The following is a 27207-nucleotide window of genomic DNA, read 5'->3' as shown; positions in this document are numbered from 1 at the left end:
ATTTTAGGTGGAGAAATGAGGGCAGCTGGTTCTCTCGGTCAGTGTATTTACTGGGACTTATTTTCCACGTAGTGCTGGGCCATGCTGCCTTGGGTTTTGATTTCAGTACAGGCAAGGTATCTCTTTACCTCTCACGGAATAACTTCAGAAGCAACTAGATATTTGGAAAAAGTGACAACGGTCTGAATGTTAAATAATAATCTGAACAATTTACTGATACACTTAAAGGGAAAAACAAGTGGAATTAAAGTGTTCAACTGCACTGCAATAGGCAAGGCTTGATAACTGTCTCCTTGGAAACCAATTACTGCTTGACTTCCTGTGGCCACAAAGACAAGGAGAACTGGGGGAACATAAAAACCAAAGGAAACTTTGAGTTGACAGATGGGTCATAAATATCAAGTTTTCTCAGTGGAGGCATGCATGCAGTCTCCTGCAAGATGATCCATACCAAACGCTTGGGCACACGGCTTCCAGGTATCAAATACATCATGAGATGGCTTACTCTCCTCCACTCTGGCCCATTACTGCAGACTAACAGTTTGATATTGCCTTCATTATTCCACAGTACCTGATTTATATATTTTCATCTTAAATGGGTCCAGAGAGATAGTGGTTTGAATCATTTTGTTGACCTGAGGTTGAATGATATGTCATTTGAGTCAACAGACACACTCACACACACACACATAAATGGATAAGAAACAAAGGTAACCAGAAAATCCACAGCCAGCACAACCATCTCACAAAGAAAGGATCCTTCATTTGGCATTAAGTAAGCCAAACTCTGGGCTTCCTGGGTGGCACTAGTGGTAAAGAATCTGCCTGCCAACGCAGGAGATGCAAGAAATGCAGGTTTGATCCCTGGGTCGGAAAGATCCCCTGGAGGAGGAAATGGCAACCCAGTATTCTTGCCTGGAGAATCCCATGGACAGAGGAGCCTGGTGGGCTACAGTCCATGGATCACAAAGAGTTAGACACGACTGAGCACACAAAACAAGCCAAGCTGTCCCAGACAGGAACAATCATTTTTCAAATCAACCTGTACAGAAAGAAACAAACATTTGAACTCTGTGGTTTTAACTGACCAAACAAGAAAGTTCACAGAGGAGACAATGGGAAGTCCAGTCCTGTTGTGGAGCATTGACGCTCTTTAGTGTTCATTCAGGAGTCCCTCTTGGGCTGACTGGGTTCACCAATGAATTTGGATAATATAAAATTAGGTAGCAAGAGAATGCCGCAAGACCGAATTTAAACACTTGATAATTTTGCAGTTATGAGAGCCACTGTTCTGTGTCATGGTCTGGAATAATGAATCACAGCTTTGTTTAGACAGTAGAACAACTTGAAACCAAAGAATTTGTTTTAGAAACCCACAAATACTGGGTCTACTTCCTCACGACACCAGGAACCATTTCAAACACACATAATGATATATTTGGAACACATGCAATCAGGTTAAGCAGGATCATCCAACTAGGAGTTTTCTGTTAGTATATCTGATGCTATTGATTCCTTGGGTTTGGTTGTCTGCTAACCTCTTAACAGATCAGGCGGCAGCAGCTCACGTGGGTGTGGGCACTATGGGAGAAAAATCTTAAAATCTAGAAAACATTACAATTCATTTAGTTTCCCCCTCCCCTAGACAATCAGAAAAACAAAAACAACTGTTGTTAAAATCTGAGTACTTGAGCATGATAACCTTGGCAAACTATTCTGTAGGAGTACCTTTTGGAGAATCGCTGTTGTAGCAAAAATAGAAATCAAGGCCTAGGCATCAGAGTTGTGGGGTTCAAATCTGTCCTTTATCGAAGGCAACATTTGCTTAGTTTCACTTCAGGAAAGTTACGAGTCTTTGATCTGTCATACTGACTCAAAAGTCAGCAAACTCTTCTGCCTGGTTGAATTAAGAGAACAGCGCATTGTCTTAATCTAGAAATTCAAGGGCTTCTTCCCTGGCTTAGCGGTAGAGAATCCACTTGCACTGACCATGCAGGAGACATGGGTTCGATCCCCGGTCCAGGAAGATCACACGTGCCCGGGAGGAACTCAGCCTGTGCACTGCAACTACTGAGTCTGTGCTCTAGAGCCTGCGAGCTGCAACTCCTGAAGCCCTTGTGCCCTAAAGCCCTTGGATCTGCAACAAGAAAAGCCACGGCAACGAGAAGCCCTCGTAATGAAACGAGAGAGTAGTCCCTGCTGGCTGCAATGAGAGAAAAAGCCTGTGCGGTGGCAAAGACCCAGCACAGTCCACGATAAACATTTTTAGAAAATTTAGAAATTCAAACCCTTTGAACTACTGCCAATTTAAATAAGTAAAAATTGCCATCACTCTCCCCCAGCCTATTTACAATATCTATGATTCAGGTAAGAAAAGACATACTGAAACTGTCAACATGTACAGGGTAGGGCAGTGGATTTTAGGTGATAGCTGGCAATGCACAGAGTAGGAGGCTCAGGAGGAGGGGGAGAATACTAAGAGGGCAGGAGAGAAGAAGAATTAACAAGAGATGCTGAGTTTTAGAAAGAGCGGGAAAAAATGTATTGCTTTTATTGAAGTATATTTGACTTACAATATTACATTAGTTTCAGTGTACATCACAGTGACTTGATATTTTTATATATTACCTACCACAGCAAGTTATTATAGCACTGACTCTATTCCCTGTGCTGTACATCACATCCCTGTTGTTGATGTACTCCTGGGTTGCTGCAAAATTGTGGTTTTTGCTGTTTGATATTGGAATACATTCTAAATAATGTATGTGGGTTATGTTATATATCATTTTAATTTGCATTTCTTGCTCTATGTTTTTTTGCTAATAACTTATTACTTTCTCTTTATTTCATGTTTAATTTAGACTATGGATATGATATTAGACAAAAAGCAAATTCAAATAATTTTCTTATTTGAGTTTAAAATGGGTCATAAAGCATTGGTGGTTCAGTGGTAGAATTCTCACCTCCCAAAATGGGTCGTAAAGCAGCAGAGACAACATACAACATCAGCAATGCATTTGGTCCAGGAACTGCTAACGAACGTACAGTGCAGTGGTGGTTCAAGAAGTCTTGCGAAGGAGACGAGAGCCTTGAAGATGAAGAGCATAGTGGGTGGCCATCGGAAGTTGACAGTGCAACTGAGAGGATCATCAAAGCTGATCCTCTGAGAACTACATGAGAAGTTTCTGAAGAACTCAACATCAACCATTCTATGGTCGTTCGGCACTGGAAGCACATTGGAAAGGTGAAAAAGCTTGATAAGTGGGTGTCTCGTGAGCAGAGTGCAAATCAAAGAAATCATCACTTTGAAGTGTCATCTTCTCTTATTTTACACAACAACAATGAACCATTTCTTGAGCAGATTTTGATGTGCGACGAAAAGTGGATTTTATATGACAATCGGCAATGACAAGCTCAGTGGCTGCACCTAGAAAGAAACTCCAAAGCACTGCCCAAAGTTAAACTTGCACCAAAAAAGGCTCATGGTCACTGTTTGGTGGTGTGCTGCCCGTCTGATACACTATAGCTTTCTGAATCCCGGCGAAACCATTACCTCTGAGAAGCATGCTCAGCAAATAGATGAGATATATCGAAAACGTCAACTTAGGCTAAAAAGACATTTTTCTTTTTTAAAAAAAGACTTATGTTTTTACCAAGATATCTTTTTTGTCTCCCCTCCAAATTTGGCAGGCCAAGAAAAAGCAGGTGCGTAATTCTAGATCTAAAACTAGGAGTCGTCATTGGACTGGAAATCAAAACCGCAGAAAGAGCAGGTTGAGAGAACCTTACAAGAATCTCTGCTGAGAGACAGGTAAGTTAGACAGCCTGCCTGCCAGCCCCCTCCCCTATCCCTCCCATGAGCACAGGTACCGGGCCTTCTGACGTGGGCAGAACAGGGCAAGGGAGTCCAGCACACTCAGCGCCCGGGGCCAGTCAACATCTATACCCACACCTGTCCACCAAGGGAGGAGCTTTCAGCTCCCATTGGGAATACAGTCTGGTGTGGTGACAGGCTCCTGATGGGAGAAATGTCTCGAGTCTGTGTTGACTCTCACTGGCTAACCTTTCCTGAAGACTAGGCCAAGCCGGCTGAGCACACTGGAGCTGGACAAGTCTTGGACCAACTGCAGGTAGGGACACCCACATTCATTTTCTCCCTTTCTCTCTCCCTCCTCTCTTTCAGCAGGGCTTTTGAGCCCCTGATGTGTGCCAGATCACTGTTCTTGGCACCCAAGATGGCTAGGAAACCGTCAAGGAGCTTCCATTCAAGAGGAGGGAAATGGAAAATTAAGGTCCAATTTATTTTTCAGATTTAAAAAACCTCTATGAAGGAGAATAACTTGTAGGAAAGCGGGTCAGGAAGACCCTTTCTGATGAAGTGACAGAGGGAAAGTGGCCCTACTGTTAAGGAAGGAGGGGAGAGCCTTCTTTGTCCCGTGACTTAGCCAGCTACTGTTTCATGGATGCTGACAGAAGACACATGATGCTGGGAGACAAAGGACTTTGTTTTTCATGGCACAGAGAACAGCAGGAACTCCACCTGTCTGTGTCAGTTCCTTTCACTTCCCAATCCCGCAGGGTGACATGTGGATGTGGTGAGCACCGTGGGCTGGCATTACACGTGAGCAACTTGGAGCTCAAAGAGCCCTGATCTTTTTAAGGAGCTCCAAGCAAACTGGCCTACTGCTGTCTTAGGAAGACATTGTCTGTATTACATTGGCCAGTAAACAAACCTGCCCCAGGCTCCAGAATGAGGCATAATTCCTGGCTTCTAAGGCTCTGAGCTCTCCAGACATCCTTCAAAAATGGTCTGGAAGAAAAGCTGTCAGTGCCTCAGCTTGTAAGACACACATCAGACTGGAGTGACCTGTCTACCCACGATGCAGTTCTGAGAGATGATGGCCACCAGTAGGGCCAGACGGGTCCCCCCTTGGTTGGGTGGGCCTTACGACTGCTTCCAGCCAATGAGCTGTAAGCGGCTGTTACTGACATGGTACATTCCGGAACCCTCTTTTCACTCTGGCTCGGGGATGTTTGAGACAGTGGCTGTTCAACCAGTCTGGGTCTCAAGGGGTTCACAGGGAGCAGAACCCTCAACTAACCCATGATCAACATGGAACATAAACAAAAATGAAAGCTTTGTTTTTTAAGTCAGAGATTGCCAAACTTCAACCCACAGGCAAAATCTGGCCTGTAGTCTGTTTTTGTGTTGTCTATGAGCTCAGGAATGCTGGGGTGATCTTTTTGTTATGGTTTCAGATAGATGAAGCTCCATTTTTAACGTATGACATTTCCCTCTAGGGATGTGAAAGAGTTAGGCATCTGTTGCGACCCCATGGACTATACAGTCCATAGACAGCAAGGAGATCCAACCAGTCCACCCTAAAGGAAATCAGTCCTGAATGTTCATTGGAAGGACTGATGCTGAAGCTGAAACTACAATACTTTGACCACCTGATGCAAAGAACTGACTCATTTGAAAAGACCCTGATGCTGGGAAAGACTGAAGGTGGGAGAAGGGGACGACAGAGGATGAGATGGTTGGATGGCATCACCGACTCAATGGACATGAGTCTGTCAGGAGTTAGTGATGGACAGGGAGGCCTGGCATGCTGCAGTCCATGGGGCTGCAAAGAGTCAGACACGACTGAGCAACTGAACTGAACTGAACTGATGAGCTCAGGAGTTTTTTTTTTTCCTAAGTGTTGTGAAGAAAAAGCAGCAGCAAACAGAGAAGAACATGGTTCAGAGTCCTGCATGGCCTGCAAAGGATAAAACATTTACTCTTTGGCATGTAATAGAAAATGCCCTCCAATCCATGGTTGACCTGGCCAATCTATCTGATGTGGAAGAAAATAAAAAAGATACAAGGGAAACAAAAATAAGAAAAGTGTTGGAAAAAGCAGTCAGTGTCAAAGGCTATCGTATCAATGGAATAAGGTGAGTTTCTGAGGCGTTGTCATTGGCTTTGAGAACATGGCAGTTACTGGGGGCTTGATAAGTGCAGGTCCGTTTGGACCGTCAGGGACAAAAAAAAAAAAGACCAATTGGAGTGAAGAAGTTGAGTCTCAAAACGAATACAACCGTTATCAAGGTTCACTGTGGACAAGGACAGAGACGTGACAGGAATGGGCTGTGGGGTAAAAGGAGAGTTGCTTTTAAAGACGGGAGAAAGCAGGGCCTCTGAATAATCTCAAGGATCAGCCAGGTGGAGGAGGAGCTGACCCAAGAGAGCAGGAGAGACATCAGGTGACTGAAGGAGTGAACTCCAAAGAGCAGAGAGGAAGTGATATGACCTCAGTGGGAGGACCCGCCATCGTCAGGAGGAGGATCTCTTCTCCCGTTGCAACAGGAGAAAAATGAGTCTGCAAATGCAGGAGGACCTGTGGCTTCAACAGTGATAAGACGAAGGAGTTCTTATCTGATGACTTCTATTTTTCAGTGAAATATGAGGCACGTTAGGGAGGGAGAAAGCTGTTGAGAAGAGGGCAGGGGACATTTGAGGGCAGAAGAGAAAATTGAAATGTCTCAGAGACTGAGGGGACTCAAGCTCCTAATGAGGAATCAGTGAGGAGGGCTGAGACACCTTTTGAGATGAATGATCATGAATTTAAAGTCAGCGTGACAGTCTGGCTTTGCGACATCTCCCGCAACTTTTAGTGTCTGGGTGCCAAGGGGAGAACGTCAATCTTTTGATTCGAACATATTTGGAGTGCGACCATTTGAGTGTAAATGAAAAACAGAATGTGCTGAGCTGCTCTGGGAGTTTTTTAAGGGCTTCTTGAAGGGTCCCTCCAAAGACACGCTGACCACTAGGCACCCCACTTCAGCACAGTGGCCAAGGGTATGTGCTTCAGAGCCAGAGTGTCCCGGCAGAAATCCAAGCTCTGTCACCTATGACCTCAACCAGGCTATTTAACTTCATTTGGAACAAGGTTAGTGGTTGGACTCACCTCATATGATGGTGGTGAGATTTATATAAATGAGTTCTTCTAGTAAAACCTTCAGAACAATGTCTGATCCATAGGAAGTGCTCCCACATGGCCTTGGTATTTAGCTGTATGCCACAATTTTCAGGTGACCTAGAAGCCGGATTAATATTAAATTTGCCAAAACCCTGCCTAGAAAGCTTGTGCTGTCCAGCCTTCATTTAAGCCAGGCTTTCTCCCTCTGGGGAACAAGAGTAAACACATTGAGAAATGAAGGTGTTCCCTAAGGCTCAAGTCCACTTTGAAATGCTGAGTCATTTGCAGAATCTTTTACAGGGTGAGACTCTTCACACTGAGTGCTTTAGACTGGCATTCGCAAGGGAGTATTTCCTGGCATTTTATTGGAAAGTGACTCTGAGGGACAAAGTGGAGTGAGCCAGGGACTAGCAGAGGCATTTTCCTACACAGCTTCCTGAGGTGAGTGGTTGGGGAAGACATCCACCGCACGGGGCTGGCCCCTGCAGGCAGAGCAGAAAAGATCACATGCCTGCAACTGTCTAATGTGATGAATGTACTGGAATCAGGAAGAGAAGCCTCTTCTTCCCGCGATGTCCCTCCATAGCACTTTACTGACAGAGCTTAACATCATGCTTGCTACAAAGGAAAAATGCTAAAATGGTCCTGCCCCAGGAGGCACAGCAGGTAATGGAGGATGGACTAGGGCTGAAGGATAAAGGTAACTTGAAACTTGTCCAAAGGGCACCAGAAACACTGATAACATCAGTCTAATGAAGGTCCAGAAATGACTCTCTACCATCTAGCTGCTGCTTCTGTTATATTTGCCTAAGAGGCGAGATTTAAAAACCAGACCTGGGGTAAACCTCCATGGAGGCAGCGGCAGCAGTGCCTGTGGCCGCCCCCTCTGCCACCTGAGCCGTGCTTCACCGCCGCTGCCACCGCGTCGCAGCCGCCGTGGGACCCATGCTCCCCGAACTCCCTGGGGACGGCCATGGCCAGGTGGGCGGTGGTGGCCGGTGCAATCCCGGCCCCCTGCTGCCCCCGCTCAGCCCACGCCTAGAGGCCGCCCCGGAGGCCGTGGCCAGACAGTCGCCAGGTCTAAACACAATTAAGAAGTAGAACTGCCATATGACCCAGCAATCCCACTGCTGGGCATACACACGGAGGAAACCAGAATTGACACGAAGAGACATGTGTACCCCAATATCCATCACAGCACTGTTTATAATAGCCAGGACATGGAAGCAACCTAGATGTCCATCCACAGACAAATGGATAAAAAAGCTGTGGTACATATACACAATGGACTATTACTCTGCCATTAAAAAGAATACATTTGAATCAGTTCTAATGAGGTGGATGAAATTGGAGCCTATTATATAGAGTTAAGTAAGCCAGAAAGAAAAACACCAATACAGTATACTAATGTATATATATGGAATTTAGAAAGATGGTAATGATAACCCTGTATGCAAGACAGCAAAAGAGACACAGATGTATAGAACAGTCTTTTGTATTTTGTGGGAGACAGCGAGGGTGGGATAATCTGGGAGAATAGCATTGAAACATGTATATTATCATATGTGAAACACATCGCCAGTCCAGGTTTGATGCATGAGACAGGGTGCTCAGGGCTGGTGCACTGGGATGACCCAGAGGGATGGGATGGGGAGGGAGGTGGGAGGGGGGTTCAGGATGGGGAACATGTGTACACCCATGGCTGATTCATGTCAATGTATGGCAAAACCACTACAATATTATAATTAGCCTCCAATTAAAATAAAATTTTTTTTTAAAAATTAAAAAAAAAAAGAGCTTCTACAATAACAGCAGATGAAGATCCACTAGTAAATTGATCAATATTTTTGGCTGGCCCTCCAAAGAAAAGGTTAGGAAACTGATGGTCCAAGTAAGTTAGGTGACTGGCTTACGTTACACAGTTTGTAAGTGAAAGAGCCACTATATGACCAGAAAAAATTCATAGGGCTCCAGAGCCCGCCCTCATTTTCCTCATCTGTAAATAATAAGTTGGCCACCTCTGTGACATCAGATGTTCCAGATTAAAAAAACATGAATAATAATTTTGAAAAATGAATAAGCCTGCTTTTTCCCATCTAAAGAAAGCCCCTCTAAGTAAGCAGCTATGACACGTGTGCCTCAGGAGTATGGATATTACTGCTGTGTGAAACATGCTGATTAAAATCATTGTTTCTGGAAAACAAAAACAAAACCCAGACCTAAGCAGCCTAGTCTATAGTTCAATTGTCAAGATCAGGGTTATTAGCGAACTGTTTGCAGAGCAATGAGTAAGTTAGCCCGAGAGTAGACGTGGCACCAGTGCTGAAGGCTCAACACTCAGTCGTTAATTAATGTTAGGTTTGGAGATTCATCTACTTCTCTCATAGTTATCTAAAAGAAACAAGGACGTATAAAGGTTTATTCACATGCTCTTCTGTTTCCTTCTGACTGAGCAATATTCTAGCTGCCAAGATTTCCCTTCCAGCAACCTGTCCATCATCAATTCTTTTCCACTTTGACTCCTCTCCTCTCTTAACCAGTTTCAGACAAAATGTAAAATAGGGAGCCCTCTTTCTAGGGCTACCCCTAGGGTATGTGGCTGTTGGAAAATATTTTTGCAGAGCACCTGTCTGTATATAAACAACTTGATCAAAAATGCATTACAAAATTCATGGACCCATGTCCATGAATAATGGGTAGAATAATGGGTAGAAAAGAAGGACTTATTGATTATCTTCCCATTAGTGCATGTGAAGATCCTTTGTCTTGTGTACTATGTGAGTGTCACTCACCACCCATCAGTGTCTCAGCCCGATTTTGGTGGCCCGACCTCATGTGATCCTGTGAAAGAATTGCTGTGCCAGCCAGCGGGAGCACCCTGCTCTCCAACCTGTCCTTCTGGGACTGGGTGCCACTCCAGAGCCAGGGGCTGACTCTATTAGCCTGACTTCTGGAGCCCCAGAGGACTTCTGGTCTACCCCACACAGGGAGCAGAGGGCTGGAGTGTGCTCCTGAGAGAGAGGAGATGAGGACTGGACCCATGAAGGCCACAGCCTTGGCTTGGGACACCCAGTGCGGATGACATGGTGGGCCCCAACAGGTACCAGGGGTCATCAGGGAGGGCCATCTTTCATGGAGGGCACTCCATTCACTGGGTCCTGGGGCCTGGAACCAGCCACAGGATGCTGCTTCCCTTATCCAAGGGCTACACTGCCTCTTTTCAGGTCTGGCTCACTGCATCTTTGACCATGGAGACAAAATTCACTCTCTTTGTTGTAACTGGAGATAGGCAAAGTGGCTGAGCCACAGCTTGTCACACAGTGAGCTCATGGTAGGGCCACAACCCTGGTCCCCAGGCCAGTGACCACTCACTCTTTCACGCCATGTGGCGTCTGATGTTCTCTTGCTCTTCCCTGAAACATTCAATGCCTCTTTCTGTTTCCTGGTATTATGGACTGAAGGTCTGCCTCTCCCCACTGTCCATACCTGAAGTCCTAAACCCCAGTGTTGCTGGTTTTGGAGATGGGACCTCTAAGGAGGTGATTGAGGTGAGATGAAGTCATTAGGATGGGGCCCTGATCCCAAAGAATTAGTATCCTTCGTTCATAAAGAAACATAAGACAGCTAGTGCACGCTACCCCCAGTAACGGGCACCAAGAAGAGGCCACGTGAGGACATAGTGATGAGGCGGCTGTCTACAAGCCTGGTAGAGAGGCCCACCAGAAATTGAATTTTCTGGCACCTTGATCTTGGACTTCTGGCCTCCAGAACTGTGAACAGATAAATTCCTGTTGCTGGGGCCACCTGGCATTTTGTGGTATTTTGTTATTGTGGCCTTGGTTTCCTAGGGGATGTTCACCCCCTTCCAAAACCAACTTCCAGATCCCTCTCAGCAGATCTTCAAATTCTCCCCTTGTCGTCTCAGTCCTTCAGAGGCTTGCCTTCAGTTAGCACCCTGATACATAAACCCACAACGATGGTTATTAACATCATAGCTTCTAGCTAAGATATTTAATCAGGACTACTTCTGGATAATCCCCTAATTCCAAAGACTGGTTTTAACAGTGGACTTGTAAAACATTAGGACAATCAGATTGAGGAAGTCAACTGCTTACATAGGCCTCCCAGTGGGCCCTTGAACCCCTGCGAAAAGCAGCTGCCTTCTCTCTCGTGAAGGCCTCAACCCTAACTTCCAGACTATAGCAAGCCTTTTGCTTTCAGTATCCAGGTGAGGAAAACTTATATTCCTACAGGGAATAGGGAAAATAATTCTACTTAGAAGTATCAGTCATTCATTACTGTATCATTTATTTGAAATTAGGCTATTACATATCATGTTTCATTTGAGTAACTGAAATGGAACTTAAGTACTAGTAATACATTGGGTTACAAGTGATAGGAAAATTAAACTCACAGAATCTTAATAAGAATTTATTTTTCTCTTAAAAGTAGGCAGATTCTGGCTTTGCTTTAGCAGCTGAAAAACAGGGACTCATTCTCTTTATACATTTTCACCTTGTCATCCTCAGCATGTTGGCTTTTGTTCTCCTGATTGTGCCTCATGAACAAAAGTGACTGCTGCAAACTCAGAAATCATCCTTCATTCGAGGCTGAAAAATGGGAGGACATGTCCGAACTGTGCCCAGTGGCCTCTACTAATTGTTAAAGTAGGCTTAGAAAGTAGCTATTTAGTTTTTTAACCTAATATAGATGCTGAGTGAGCCATGACTGGAAGAAATTAATTTGTGTTTAGAGATGGTGCTTTTCACAAAATCAACTGTTAATGCTAAAATGTATGGAGTGATATTTGTACATGATATCTTGGAAGTTTTTTGTAAATAATTCTAATTGAGAATTACTTCCTTTTCTCCAATTATAAAACTTGTGCATTTTTGACTTGCCTGTAGCTAAGATACAGAAAGCAGTGGCAGGTCATTATCCCCACCACAACAGAAGAAACTGAATGAACTGCAACAGAACACGTTTTAAAAAGAACATCGGCTACTGGGAATAAAATAGGTCTAGTTGCTAGGAGTAGGACACGACTGAGCAACTTCACTTTCACTTTTCACTTTCATGCATTGGAGAAGGAAATGGCAACCCACTCCAGTGTTCTTGCCAGGAGAATCCCAGGGACGGGGAAGCCTGGTGGGCTGCCGTCTATGAGGTCACACAGAGTCGGACACGACTGAAGCAACTTAGCAGCAGCAGCAGCAGCAGCAGCAGAGGAACTGAATGCCAGAGTAGAAAGATCTCCTTTCCACTCTGAATGCAGATCTGTAGCTCTCTTCCTACTTTAGGTATTTGACAAGTGTGTGCATGGGCTCAAAACTGGACTCAATATTGCACAGGAACTATGAAAGAATAAAGAGAAACAGAGCTTTTGAGGACTGGTGTGAAAGCCAATTCTGGAGCATTCCTAAGGCAAAGACACTTTTTTCCTGCTGATTTCTTGTCATGGCAGCTTTAATGAGTACTTTGGTGGTAAGGGAGGTGCAAGCTGAGCTTGCAAGGAGAACAAAGTTCCTTGCACTCTGAAGGAGCACAGATGCCAAGATCATGCTGAAGAGAGAAGTGCAGGATAAACCAAGCACACCTCTCGCCCTTGAGACATCTGAACCAGAGGTGAATTGACTGTAACAAAATCTACAGCCTTTCCCCAGTGCCACTGCTGGCTCCATCATACTGATCGGCATTTTATCTTACCCTGGCTGCCTGACACAGGAAAGAGCAAATCCTCTCTGGGGGGAAAGAACACTTACTTCAGTCTTTACACAACTTTTACACACACAGTTTCTGGCAAGTAAAAAAAATAATTACAATACTTGGGGGGAAAAGGGGGACAATCATGAGAAAAAAAAAACAGGATAAACTGATGACCCAGATATTATATTTAACAAACAAGATTTTATGACTATTATAATCATGCTAAAGAAAACAGGGACAGAAGGTGAACAAAACTGATGACAAGATCTTGGGAGAACTTCAACAGGGAAATGGAATCTGTTTATCTATCCCAATGGATACTCTAAACTCTGAAAAATGTAAAGAACTTACTGGGCAAATTTAATATGGCATCACCAACTCAATGGACATGAATTTGAGTAAGCTCCGGGAGCTGGTGATGGAAAGGGAAGCCTGGCATGCTGCAGCCCGTGGGGCCTCAGAGTCGGACATGACTGAGCGACTGAACCAAACAGTCGGAACTGAGCGACTGAACCGAATGAGAAGACACAAGTACTGAACTAAAACTTGGGTCAATGAAATTACCCAAACTTTTAAATAAGCACACAGAGACAATGGAATTTAAAATAAAAACCAACATAAAAAAACTTGTGAAGAACATTGTCAAATCACGTATGTGGCTGAAGTCCTAAAGGAGACAGGAAATGGGGTGAATGCAGTATTTGAATTTTCTAAACCTGACAAAAGATCTCAATCCACAGATTTAAGAATCTCAGTGCATCCCAAGCAAGAAAAATGTAAGTCAAACTGAGATATATCACAAGCCAAATCCTGAAAACTAACGAGGAAAACTAAGTAAAGGGGGCAATCTTTAAAGTAGCCAGAGGAACTAAAAGACACATTAACTTCAAAGGAACAACAAGCAGATTGATAAACTTTTTAACAGAAACTCCAGGATGGGATCCACATGGCAATTGAATATGTTTAAGGTGCTAAAGGCTCTCATGTTCTTAATTCTGGGGAAGCTATCAATTAGAAAGGAAGATAGTCAAATAGAAAAATAGATATCTGAAGACAAAATCTAGACAATTCATTTCCAGCAGACCTAGAGTTAACAAGTACTAAACAGAGGTCTTCTAGCTGAAAGGAACAATCTGTGAAGGAAAAGAACTGCAGAAAGGAAGGAAGAGCCTTGGAAAGGATAAATTCATGGCTGGATATATAAGGGCGTTGACCATTTAAACCAACAATAACAAGGACCTGTGGGATTTAGATCCAGTCTATGACAACCCAAGTGCAAAGGGCAGAAGGGAGTAAATTTAGCTGTACTTGTTTACCATTCTACTCATGAAGAGGTAAAGTTTATGAGCGATGTAGATAAATCAAGAATGCAGATGGTAATTGCTAGAGTAATCACGAAAAGCAGAAGAAAAGCTAAACACCTAGCAGAGGAGGGATAATGGAATGTTAAAATACTTAATCAAAATAATCAGAAAAAGGAAGAACATATGAACAAACAGACGTGACTGATAGGAACTAAGTAAAACCACACAAATCCAACAATATCAGGAATTACCTTAAAAATAGAAACTGACTAAAAACTTTCATTTTAAGAATGAATTTTATACTGGGTTAAACAGTAACATTCAACTTTATACTGTCTAAAAGAAACACATTTTAAAATATAAAAAAAAGCCCTTATAAGTTGAAAATAAAAGGATGGAAAAAATAGGCAATGCACACACTGACCTATGGGGCTTCCCTGGTTGTCCAGTGGTTAGGACCCAGTGCTTTCTCAGAGGGGGTGCAGGTTCAGTTCCTGGTTGAGAGCCCACATGCCAAGTGGCGCTCAAAAAAAAATAACTTGTTTGCAAAATTAATAGCAATGGAGGACATTTGAGGTGAAAATACTATTAAAGGCAAACATTTCATAAGCATAAAAGGGAAAATTTAATGGGAAGACATAACCATTTTAAATGATTGCATTGAATAATATAGCTTCAAAATACTTAAAGCAAAAATTGAATGACCTAGAAGAGAAACAGACAAATCCATCCTTGTAGTTGCAATTTTTAATAAACTCTTTGTGTTTTACAGTACAAGCACACAAAAAATCAGTGAAAACCCTCAGAAAACTAGAAATAGAAGGCAAATTCCTCAATATAAAAAGGGTGTCTATAGAAAATGCAGTTATCAGACTAATGTCACCAAATTGAATTATTTCCCCCCTAAGCTTAGGGAAAAGACTAGAGTTTTGACTCCCTATTCAACACTGTTTAGGAGATCCCACATAGCACAAGACCACAAGGAAGATGGAACTGCACAAAGAATGGAAATAGAAAAGTAAAAGTATATTTGGAGATGAAATGACTGTATTCAGAGAAAATCCAAAGACACTTAATAAGTACCATATCTAATGAATTTATCAAGATCACCAGATATAAGGTTGACATAAAAATTAACTGCATTTCTACACACCAGCAGCAGTCAGAAAATAAAATTAGAAAAATAATGTTTACAATAATATAAAAAATATCACCTCCCTAGAAATAAATTTAATGAAATAGTTGTAAGACCTCTACACTGGAAGCCATAAAATGTGCTGAGAGATATTTAAAAGGAACTAAATAGAGATTTATCATTTCATATACTGAAATATTCAATATTATTAGGACTACAACAATCTCACATTTATCTACAGATTCAGTTCCAATCAGAATCTCAGATTTTTTCGTGTGTAAAAGTTGACATGCTGATTTCTAAATATACATGGAAATGTAGCTAACCTAGCATGGTCAGATCAATCTTGAAACAAAGTCTGAAGATTTACATGACCAGATTTCAGGACTCAGCAAAAAAACTCATAAAAAGTTATTGGCAGAAGGATATAAATTAGACAAACTGAATGGGATGCAATCCAAAAATGGGTGCACACATATGTGGGCACTTTAAGACAAAAGCAGTAAGTACAATTCACGAGGGAAATTATGCAGAGAAATCGGGTCTCTCTGTGGAACGATATGAAGCAGCCACATAGATTCTGGTGGATGACAGCATACAAAGCTTAAACTGAAAACACAAAGGAACAATGGTCCTCAGCTGGGGGAGACAGTTGGGGGGGTTGCTGGCCGTCACAATGGTGAAGAGGCACTCCAGACATCTGGAGGCCATGGATGCTGCCAAATACGCTACAATCACAGGAGAGCCCCCAAAACAAGGAACCGTCGCACCCAAAACGTGATCAGTACCACCAAGGCTGATAAGCCCTGGTCTGGAAGGAAGAACAGAAGACTCTTTGTAACCTCAGGTGGACAACCCAGTGGTGAACAGATCATAAGAAAAACTGTCCATAAAATAAAGAATGGACAAGTTTGGTTTCGTTTGAATAAAGCCGTTTTTTCTATCAAAGAAAAGGATGAGGTAAGTTACAGACTTGAAGACGAGCTACGTGATCAATCCACACTTCGGACCAGGACTCTGGCAGGCAGACTCTAAAAATGGTCCCTCTAACCCCTGATTCTTGGGATTCAGGATCACACCCTTGGGCTATCTTCCCTGGAGTTGTGTGTGAGGTGGAGGTGGGGGGGTTGTAACCTGGGATGTGTGTGAGCGTGCTCCGTGAGCCTGCGAGGAGACACACTCCCTGGCTGGCTAAAGGAAACAAGTCTTCTGGAAAGGAGGGAAGAGCAGGCTACAGGCGGCAGCGGCAAGAGGCTGAGGCCCGCAGGCCAGCCGACAGCCCACGTGGACCGGGCACAGCTGACAACCCTGAGCCTGGATGCATGTCCTTCCGCAGATGAACCCCGGTGAACCCACAGCCCCGACCAGCACCTCGACTGTAACCTTGTGTGAGGCCCTGGAGGGAAGGCCCGGGGGAGCCAAGGCCAGACTCCTGGCCCATGTGAACCCTCAGGCGGGGAGCACGTGTTGTGCTGTGTCACCGGGTGTGCGGCAGTGCTGCTCTGCAGTAACACGTGCTACAGATTCACAGCCAGGGTGCCGCCTACATGTGCCTGACACAAACACCACCCACCCAGCACGTCCACAGCACTTGAACCACCCCTTGGCAGGAATTCCAGGGGCTCATAAACACACATTTTCGGTGCTCAGCATCACTCATATCATGCCATCACAAGGGAAAGCCACAACGAGACATGCTACATGCCTACAAGGCTAAAAGGAGTAAGACCGCCAATTCTGAGCATGGACGAGGATGTGAAGCAAACACTGAATTCTTGGGAAGTATTGCTTAAGAGTTTTAAAAGAGCAGCCACTTTGGAAAACCTTTCGGCAGTTTTTACTAACAAACCAAGCATCTGCGCCAGGGTTCCACAAATGACAGCCCATGTGCCAAATCCAGCCTGCCACCTGCTTTTTAAATGAAATTCCATTTATGACTTGCAGAGCCTGAAGTATTTATCTGGTTCTTTACAGAAAAAGTGTGTGCTGATCCCTGGTCTACACTATGTCTCAACAAGGCTCTTCCGCAAAATGCATGTTCGAGGGAGTTTATTTAAGTTTTATACTTTAACAGCTTCAAGCCAGGAAGGGAAAAAAACTGAAATTCCCACCAAGAAAATTCCCATATATTCACATATGGAGTACTTTACAGCAATTAAAAGGAGCAAAGTATTGGTAGATGTAACATATATGATGCTCTCACAGGTTGAGCAAAAGACACCAGACACAAAAGAGAACCATGTAGTTCCATTTACATGAAATTCAAGAACTAGTAAAAATATCTGACAGAAACTGGCACAATGGAAACTGCTGGTGGTGGGGTACAAGGTGCCTAGGGGAGTCTTCTGTAGCACTGCAAAGTCAACGTCGTGACCAGTGCGTAGACACTGGTTACCATGGCCCTCAATTAGAAACTGCATTGTCTCCTACTGAAGAATATCTGGAAAGTGCAACAAAATTTAACCAGACATTGAAAAAGCAGGCACGTTCCCAGCATTTAGAAGGCAACTACTCTCAGGATTTTTCTTTACTTTTTTCTGGTCTTTTTTTCCTTTTAACGGTTTCAAACCTACTGAGAAGTTGCAAAAACAAAACAGCCCTTTCACCCAAGTTCCCCCTTACCACTATGTATTCTGGGATGTATGCCTCCCTACCTCCAAACAAGAATGCTCTCCTCCACTGCCACAGGGCTTCCTTTTAAAACAAGACTGTCTGAAATTAACCAGAACCCCAAATGGTACTTGATCATTTTTCTGACGATGCACAGTGACTCAACATTAACTAGTATTTAACCGGAGCTAGGAGGGGAGGGAGCCCCCACCCACAGGCTGCGTCTCACAAGAGTACACATGGGTGGGGACAGGGCATTTGTCCTAACTGCAAGACCAAATGTTAAGTTTTGGTCTCTGGTTTGATTTCAACATTGCATTTGGTGGCGAGCAGCGTTACTGGTGCAGAAAGGCTCTGGAGGATGCTGACCGCAGTGCACGCCCATGGCCCTTCTGTTCTGGAGGCTGCAGACTGGCTCCTAAGCAGTGTTTTGTCAAACATTCTCTTCAGGCCCTTCTGTAGGAGTATAAAATAGTCCCCACACGCCACAGCCCTCAGGTCACATCTGCTTTACAGGGTGTCTCAAGGGTGACAATCCTAAAGACCCTAAAGGAAATCAACCTTGAATATTCACTGGAAGAACTGATGCTGAACCTGACGCTCCAATACTTGGGCCACCTGATGCAAAGAACTGACTCATTTGAAAAGACCCTGATGCTGGGAAAGATTGAAAGCAGAGAAGGGGACGACAAAGGATGAGATGGTTGGATGGCATCACTAACTCAATGGACATGAGCTTGAGCAAGCTCCGGGAGATGGTGATGGACAGGGAAGCTTAGCATGCTACAGTCCATGGGGTCACAAAGAGTCGGACATGACTGAGTGACTGAACAACAACAGCAACAAGGGTCACAGGCTTTTGTTCATCCTCCAATAGGGTCTCAGTATTAGGGAACCATCAGAGAGGTCAATGTCAGTCGCCATAAGTGAGAAAGGAGTCTTTGGGCAAGGGGTGTTTCAAGGGCCCACTCTTCTGATCATCAAATGATACAGAAAGCCCTGAAAGCCAGATGAGGTGTGTATCTGTGGACTGGTTGGGAGGTGGTAATTTGCCATAATTATCTTGCCCTGTAGTATCAAAAAGCCCGAGAGCAAGTGGCTGTCTGCCAACCCGAGCCACGCCAGCATGGGGAGTGGGGACGACTGGACACCTTCGGGGCAGATTTCCTTGTTGGAGAGACTGGCTCTGCCCAATGGCTCTTTCACTGACAGCACGATTGTTTGTGTGGCTGAAGTCCTTCTGTGCCCACTTTACGTATTTCATGTTCAACATTGGCCTCAAATTCTCTACCAGGGTACTGGCCGCACTGTAAGTGGGTCTCACAGCTGCTGGACAGCACTGCCCATTTTAATTCAGACGCTCAAATATTTCTAGATTTGGCCTGTGGGGGCCCCCTTCAGGCTGGCTCTTAGTCTTTTTGTTCTTATAATTCTTGGAACCTTTTTGCATTTTCTGGCAAAAAAAAAAAAAAAAAAATTGTACTCTTCCTAATCCACTGATGGGATCAGCTATTTCTCTGAGGAGCTCTGGTTCTTTTTGTGAAGGAGGACATTTAGAAGACAAGTCTGATCTGAGCACTCAAGTGTGCTCATTGCTACTGGGTTTCCATTGCTTCTAGGCCTGGCCAGCAGACGGAGATGAAAATACACACCTGTACACAGATACAGACATAGATAAAAACATCAACATACCCACAACACCTGTAACTGTTTCTATATCTATCTGTACATGTATGTATCAACCATTCTGGAGCTGACACCAATACATCTAATTCTGATTCAATACTAGTGTTATTTCTAGCCTTGCTCTTTTCCATGTTGGTGAACCCCCTCTCAGATCTGATCAGAAGACTTTTTTTCAACTGAAGTTTAAGTCGGTGGGAGGACAGTCAAACATGTGAGCCTGGGTACCAGTGAGGCAACAGACACCACACGGGAGTAGATCATCAGTGGCTTTCTGTAACTAGTTTATGCATAGCTCAGCTTGTCTAAGCAGAACAGTTTCTGAGTCCATAAAGGCTCGGTCACTCTTGTTGCACAGACTGAAGTGGGATGTGGTAGGACCCAGATGTGGGCATTGGCAATAGCAATGCCAGGACCCAGGAGGTAAAGAGAGGTAAGCTCCCACCCCCTGCTGCCGGGAGCCACCACGAGAGATCCCACCCATGACAAAGGTCATGCAGAGAGGACCTGACAGGCAAAGGCAGATCAGGACTTGAGGGACTCCCCTGGACCTGCTCGAGCATCTACCCCAAAACCAGAATCTGTCTGTCTACTGTTTATTATATCATGCCTTTCACCAACTCTTCTGACATTAACAGGGGGCTATCCCTGATCACCTTTCTCTGAAGGAAATCAACTTAGAGCTCTAGTTAATAAGTCTCCTGGGCATAATAGGAGTGTTTCAATTCAAACCTCTCAGATGGCTTTCTAACTTGCCTGACAGGTTTATCCGGACTCTTACAACTATGCATGTGATTGTTTACAGCCTCCCAACCACGAGAGGCACGGGAAGCTTAAGATATTCTAACAGTATAGAGCTTCTCAGGGAGTTAAAAATTATTAGAATAGAACTGGTGGAGGATTTCATTGTTGAGCCAATGCTTGCTGCCAAGTTTCCATATCCCTTACCCATTGTGTCCTTGTGCGTATATTAATTAATATAGTTGGTATACAGGAAAAATAGGTAGTAGCCTTGATGTTAACAACTTTAGACCCTCGAGGTAATAAATTCCTTCCTTGTTACACCCCACACCTTTGCCCTATAGGAATGCAACTTTATCCAGTGCTTTCGGGGAGTGGCGCCAAACTTTAGAAAAATCACCTTTGTAGAAAAAAACTTTTCTGGTTGATCAACCTTTATCAGAGGAAAAAATGTTAACAGACCTCCTGGCCAGAAGATGATGTAAATCACCTAAAGCCTTTTGCATACGATAGGTTTGCAGAAAGAAAGCCTGGTCTCAATAAGGGTCAAGGACTGCTGACCTTGCATGACTCCGCACCCCCCTATTATCCTCTATGTACAACTGAGGATATAAAAGTTCCTTTTAAAAATAAAGTTGCAGGCCTTGCTCACCAAAGCTTGGTCTCCCCGTGTCATTCTTTCTTTCTTTCTTTTTCTCTCTTTCTTTCTCTCTTTTTCTTTCAGGATGACTCCTTGGAGCACAGGGGCCCTCTGAGTTCACTTTTTTTTGCCTGGGCTTCTAAGACCTGATCGGGAAGGCGCCCTGTGTCTTCACCAGGGAGAGGGCATCCTGTGTCCTCATCCCACCAAGAGGGCACCTGAGGCCTCCGTGAACAGAGCAAGTTCCATGTCAGGAGCTTTATTGGCTTTCTGTGTAAACCAAGGAAGATCAAGCATCTTTCTCTCCCCTTTACTTTTAACTCTTTCTCTCTCGCTGACGCCATCATCCTGAAGGTATCCCTGGATCCTGCTGGGGCTGGACCCCAGCACCCTGCTCCTGAAGGAAGTGATTCTTCACACTCAGTCTCCAGCCTAACATTGGAAGGCTCCAGACTGTACTGGCCTACAAGGGGTAGGCCTGTTCCTGGCACTCTGGGGACCTCCTGCAGCATCTGGCAGCTTGTTTCAAGATTAAGTTTATTGGCAGACCCCTACCTCCTCTTCAGGCAGCCAGAGCCTGACTCCTCTGCTCTCCAAGGGGCATCACGGTGAGGAGGCTGGATTGCTAGGGTCACATTCCAGAATCTAAACCAGAGACAGCAGTGATTAGCCTGCTGCTAGAGCTTGGCTCACAGACATTTTGTTTAAGCCTTTTTTTTTTTTTCTTTTTAATTCTGAGTCTTCAAATAAAAATCCGATTTCTGACTTCTCTTGAAAAATATGAAGATGTGACAACAAGGGCCCCACGTGCTTATGCATGGACCCTCAGCTCTAATTGAGGAGGGGCACGTTTCCCCAGGGCTCCACGTGCCCCTGCCAGGTCTCCTCCCATTGCCCTTCACCGTGGGAGAGTCTTCTCTGCATGGCTGATGCGGATTGCTGCATCAGAGGGTGTGGGAGTGTCTCTTGCTTTGTGTCTGCCTTGATTCCACAGTCTTGTTTCAGGGCCACCTTGAGCCCACCAACCTTCTGGAAAGCAGAAGCCCAGCACCCCACAGCTGAGGCCAACTTTGGGCCAGTTGGGAGAGATGAAGCCAGGAAGAATGGTGGTGTACACCAAGACTGGACTTCAAGTTCATTTTTGAGACCAACGTGGAAAAGAAACCAGGCTCGCACAGCATATCAAACTGCCCAATCCCCCATGTACCCAGTTAGCACAGGAAGCACAAAGAGCTGAGGGACATAGAGAGGTAGGCTCAAGCCGCACTGTTTGCTTTTCTGGGTGCACACCTGACCCCATTTCCCAGACAGCCCTCTGGTCAGAGGGGGGTCATGTGAGAGCCAGGCAGACACCCTTGTGGATCGCAGTGATGGACACAACCTCCTAGCCTCGCCCTTACTCCTCCTCCCTCTCCCCACCTTCCACTCAAAAGCTCTTTCTTTGACTAAGGAGTCACAGATTCAGCAGAAGATTCTGAGGTCTGGAGGATGGATGAGCTGCGGGTGAGGAGGAGCCCAGGTCCCCGCCATGATCATGCAGAGCAGAAATTTCCTGCTCTACCTCCTCATTGGACTCCAATGAGAGCAAGAAATAAAATGTCTATGGTTTTAAGCCATTGAGATTTGGGGTTAACTGTTAAAATAGTGTGTCCTGACTAGTAACACTGGCCTTGACTAGTACACAGAGATTAAGGGTTTAACCAAGGTACTTCCAGAAAGTTCAGTTTCTTTTGTGGTCAAACTTCTCAAATAAATGTTACATAACCAAATACTTTCAAATCGCTTCCATCTAATCATAGCCTTTTTACCAATAATCTGGTTTGTGTTTCTGTGGTGCACTTGCCAGAAATTTTAACTGCCAGATCCAAAATACTTTCCAGCTCTCATTTTACTTGTGCTCCTGTGGTATTGGACACTGTCAACCACACTCTTTTTCCCAAAGCTCCTCCTGCATCTCTCCCCACACCCAAGAGGTGGGCTGTTCCATCCTCCAACTCCATCACCACTTACTAGCATGTGACCCTGGGCATGTCTTGGGTTTCACTTGGCTCACTCACTTGGGGGCTTCACTTGAGAATTCCCTAAGATAATGTGCTGCTGCTCACTGAATGAACGCAACGAGTAAATGGTGTGAAAGCCCACTGAATGTTAGCTGCTGTCACTGTTATTAATCACACAGTGTCTTTGCTTTTCTTCTCCTGTCTCCTCCTCTGTAAAATGTTTTGGTTCTTTTTTCTCCTCTCTGCTCCCTGACTGCCGGCTTTTCCAAACTTACTATCTCGAATCTTTTCACATCTCCTTTCTCCTCTGTGACTGACAAGTTTTTTATGTCAGGTTCTGAATGTTCTACCAAGTTTTATTTCCAGTCTGGGTTCCCTATACCTCTTCCATCATGGGTCATCAAAACAATCACACATGCAGAATAGACACACACAGAACAGACGGGATTCAGTGCTTTCCTCTGGGCACACCCCCATCAGAGACTGGATCTGTAAGGAAGACTCCTCGCAGACCTGAACTGTCATGTGAATGGCACCCCACTCCAGTACTCTTGCCTGGAAAATCCCATGGACGGAGGAGCCTGGTGGGCTGCAGTCCATGGGGTCAAGACTGAGCGACTTCACTTTCACTTTTCACTTTCAGGCATTGGAGAAGGAAATGGCAACCCACTCCGGTGTTCTTGCCTGGAGAATCCCAGGGATGGCAGAGCCTGGTGGGCTGCCGTCTATGGGGTCACAAGGAGTCGGACACGACTGAAGTGACTTAGTAGCAGCAGCAGCAGGTGACCCAGCCATGGCACAGCCCGATGATCTGGCAGAGGTTCCTGAGAGGACTGTGGCTGCTCACTAACTTCCAACACCTTCCTACCCTTCTGGGTTCATGACTCGTGGTCCCCCTAGTCGTCTCTCCCAAATGCAGCCCATTCAACGATTATTTCAGTTGACTTATTTTTCTTTAGAATGGATATTCCCAGGGTATGAGCCACACAATATCTGACTTAAAAGATACTTCTCAAAAGGAGACTAAAAATTAATTTAAAAAACAAAACAACCAACCCTGTTGGGAATTCCCAGAGCACGTCAGGAAGCCAACGGGCTTGGGGAAGCCGGCTGTGGAGAGACCTGGGGCTTGGGTTAGCTCAGCTGCCTCCAAGCTCACGTGCACACTGGGCTGAGCCCAGTCTGTGAAGTTCCCTCGGCTGCCATGGGAGGGGGCTCAATGGGAGCAGAGAGGAAGGAGCCCCCATTGCCTGGAGCCCCCCACCCCCAGGGGCAACTGGGGGATCAATCAAGCCAGAAAGGGAGGAGCCAGCTCCCTGAGAAGCCATGAGGTCTGTGTGGTGTCCCAGGAATTAAGACATCTGAGAGGTTTCACAGAGATCGGCTGGTCAGCTACACAAAGTGATAATATGTCTAAGAGTGTGTTCATTCGTAGGGCAAGTCCATTCTAAGAGAGTTTTCTGGATTACTGGCACCTACCTAAGGGTTTTGTGTTGGACAAGTCCTGCTAAGATCAGTGAGTAGCAGTGAACAAGAACAGACACGGTTCCAGCTTTTGTGACTGAGGGACTGGAGGGGCTGGGGGTACCCACAGCAAATGGAGACCTAGGAGGGACAGCCAAGAGGGACAGGCACGTGCCTCTGGGCTGAGGGACTGAGAGCATGGAGCAGGAGCTGGTGGGGAATTAGGTGGTTCCGAGTCCCTTAGGATAGCTCTCAAAACAGAAGAAGAATGCTCGAGAAACTGCCCAAGAGGGAGCCCCGGGCATGTGAACTAAGTAGAGAACCCTCAGAGGAATCCTGCCTCTTGTTCATGGGTTCATGGGGGTGACTCTGGGAAACAGTGCTGGAGTGAGCTGCTTCCTGTCACTCAGATTCCATAGGAATAAACAAACTTGGCACCTTTAAAGAAGCGCTTTCAAAATGTTTTGAAAGGAAATGCTGGGCTGGGCGGGGGGGGTGGCAGGAATCTCTGTGCCCACTAAAGCTCAGCAGGAGGATGGCGTGTGCATGGGTTGGAGCCCTCAATGGGATGACTGTGGTGAATTACAAGGCTATCTGCCCCGTGGCCATGGGCGAAGGCCGTGGAGCAGAGAGCGCACAGTGGATGTCCAAGACCCGGGAGCAACGAGCAGACTTGCTTTGTTTAACCTACGCAGTGTTAACAGAAAACCGAGGAAGTTGCCAACATTTAAAAATAGGGGGATGTAGCATAAAACATGGATTTTTAGCTTCTTTTGAGAAAATGGAGAGTCTGAGCAAATAAATTGGCTGCACACATGGAGCTGTGTATTTCTACACCATGGCAGATTCATCCATTGATATCACCTGCATGGCCCTTGCAGAGACCTGAGTTGGTAACCTTTTGCTATGGCAACTGATCATTCAAGCAGGTACTTTTTTTTTTTTTTGGCTGAGAATAAACAGATTCTGGGGCTTCCCTGGTAGCTCAGCTGGTAAAGAATCTGCCTGCAGTGCAGAAGACCCCAGTTCAATTCCTGGGTCAAGATCCCCTGGAGGAGGGATAGGCTACCCACTCTAATTTTCTTGTCTGGAGAATCCCCCTTACACAGAATAAATAGAATGCTTGGGGCTGGCCTTGTCTCTGTCCACACTGGTTCCTTGCAATATCCAGAGTCTCTCTGTTGCTTCTGCCAGAGCTCTGCTTGTGCCCTTTTGGCCATGCTGAACTACATTTCCCGGAATCCTCCTTTCCCCATGCTTCCTGTCAGCTCAGCTCTGAGGAGATTCTCTCCACAGTTGGAGGACAGAAGGGGGCAGCCATTTTGTAACACACACACACTTTCCAATCTGTTGATCCATCTTTCTGGCCTGAAGCAGCAATGTGATCTGCAACTGCTCTCCCGCCCACCTCCCCACCCCTTCCCTATCCTGGAAACTTCTTCCATGTTCTCTGACTCCTGGGTAAGCTGTCCTTGATGAAGGACCTTGGCCTCTGCAGGATACTCGTTACCTAGGTCAGAGGCAACAAAACCCAACGTGGGTGAGCTAGTCCTTGTGCCCGTGGGGTTCCAGCCTACTCATGACCTTCCTTCCTGACCACCAGCTTGGAGCTCTGGACTCTACAGCAATAGACATGGAGACAACTTTGCAGAGACTACTTACTGAACCACCATGAGTATGTAAGCCAAGTCCCTTGAATAAATCCACATGTATTTATGTCTAATTAGTTTTGCCTCTCTGAGAAAACCTTGATGACACTACACAATACTGTTCGCTGTTGCTCTCCCAGGGCACAAGCCTTTATCAAGGCTGGAGTCCCAGGGTCTGGGACAGGGCCTGCCGACATATATACCTATAGCCTCTCCTCGCTAAGGCCCTGTGTTACCCAGTCACCTTCCCAGAGATGTGCCATGCTGTTCTGTGCAGCTCCCCACCAAGGCAGGATCTATGACTTGAGCCCCTTTCTTCGTCTGGTAGGGATCCCACTGCATGACTCTGTCCCATCGCCTTCACCCTGGAGTATCTAATGACACTTCTCCAGTGATCGCAAACAACAGGAAGAAGCCTTGACTTCAGGCCACTTCTGCTTTTAACCTCACTGAGGAAAGCCAGTGCAACCTCTTACTTCCACGGAGTTGAGAGGTCTGTGTGCGAGGAAAAAAATAAAGGGAAACAGCATAAACACTCCAATAATTATCCAGCACTAAAGATGTGGATGGAGATGTGTTCCTTTGCTGGTGGTTCCTAAAGCCAGCTAGTCATTCCCAAATTATACACCTGCTAGGGTTGGGAACAGGGAATCTGTTTGTAATTTTAAAAGCTCTGTCAAATGGTTCTCTTATGCACAGATGAATGAAAAGTAACTGTCTTCTACCATATTATCCATATTCAATGCCAATTCTCTGAGTGGAACATTTTGATGGCAGTGGATAGCAGATAACAATAATTACCCTAAACTAGGATCTGGTATGTTGGCTACTCCATATGGCTAAATATGCATTTGAGTGAGTTCTGGAAGCTATGAGAGGCAGTATCTTATCCAATATTCTTATGTAATTGGGAGACAACCCCATGTGTGGGAGAACACAGCACTGGGGATTCTAATCAAATGAATACATTTTAGGGTTAGGTCTAGACATCACTGGGGCTGCACCTCACAGACTTGAGGGGAGGGGGCCAGAGTTGGGGGCAGCCTCACTTTTGCCTTTGTGCCTCCTGGTGCAGAGGGGAGGAAGCATTCTTGCAGCTGTGGGTCAGACTGCATGGAGCTGCCCTGGCAGAATTCTAAGAGGCTAGGGGAGTTTCAGTTCACTGGGGAAAAGAAACACAAAAGAAACAGGCAGAAGCATGACGATGGTGATGGAGACTGGTAAAAAAGTAAAGCCTGTCTGGAACACTGCACTGAGCTGGGTTTCAGCAATAGCATGCCTGATGGACACGAGAGCCACAGGGCTACGTG

At 45.2% G+C, this 27207-nt stretch overlaps 1 long non-coding RNA gene across 1 annotated transcript in view; it reads right to left on the bottom strand.

The window, feature by feature from the left end:
• LOC132346749 (uncharacterized) overlaps positions 1-24313 on the bottom strand; it is a 28068-nt gene extending 3755 nt beyond the window's left edge. Inside the window, exon 1 of the long non-coding RNA XR_009496696.1 lies at positions 2964-24313. This is a non-coding gene — a long non-coding RNA (uncharacterized lncRNA). The remainder of the gene's footprint in view (positions 1-2963) is intronic.
• Positions 24314-27207: the final 2894 nt, after the last annotated feature.

The sequence above is a fragment of the Bos taurus genome, chromosome 12, assembly GCF_002263795.3.
Source record: "Bos taurus isolate L1 Dominette 01449 registration number 42190680 breed Hereford chromosome 12, ARS-UCD2.0, whole genome shotgun sequence".
Taxonomy (NCBI): domain Eukaryota; kingdom Metazoa; phylum Chordata; class Mammalia; order Artiodactyla; family Bovidae; genus Bos; species Bos taurus.
The sequence above is the reverse complement of the archived record's forward strand: the minus strand, read 5'-3'. Positions and strand labels throughout refer to the sequence as shown.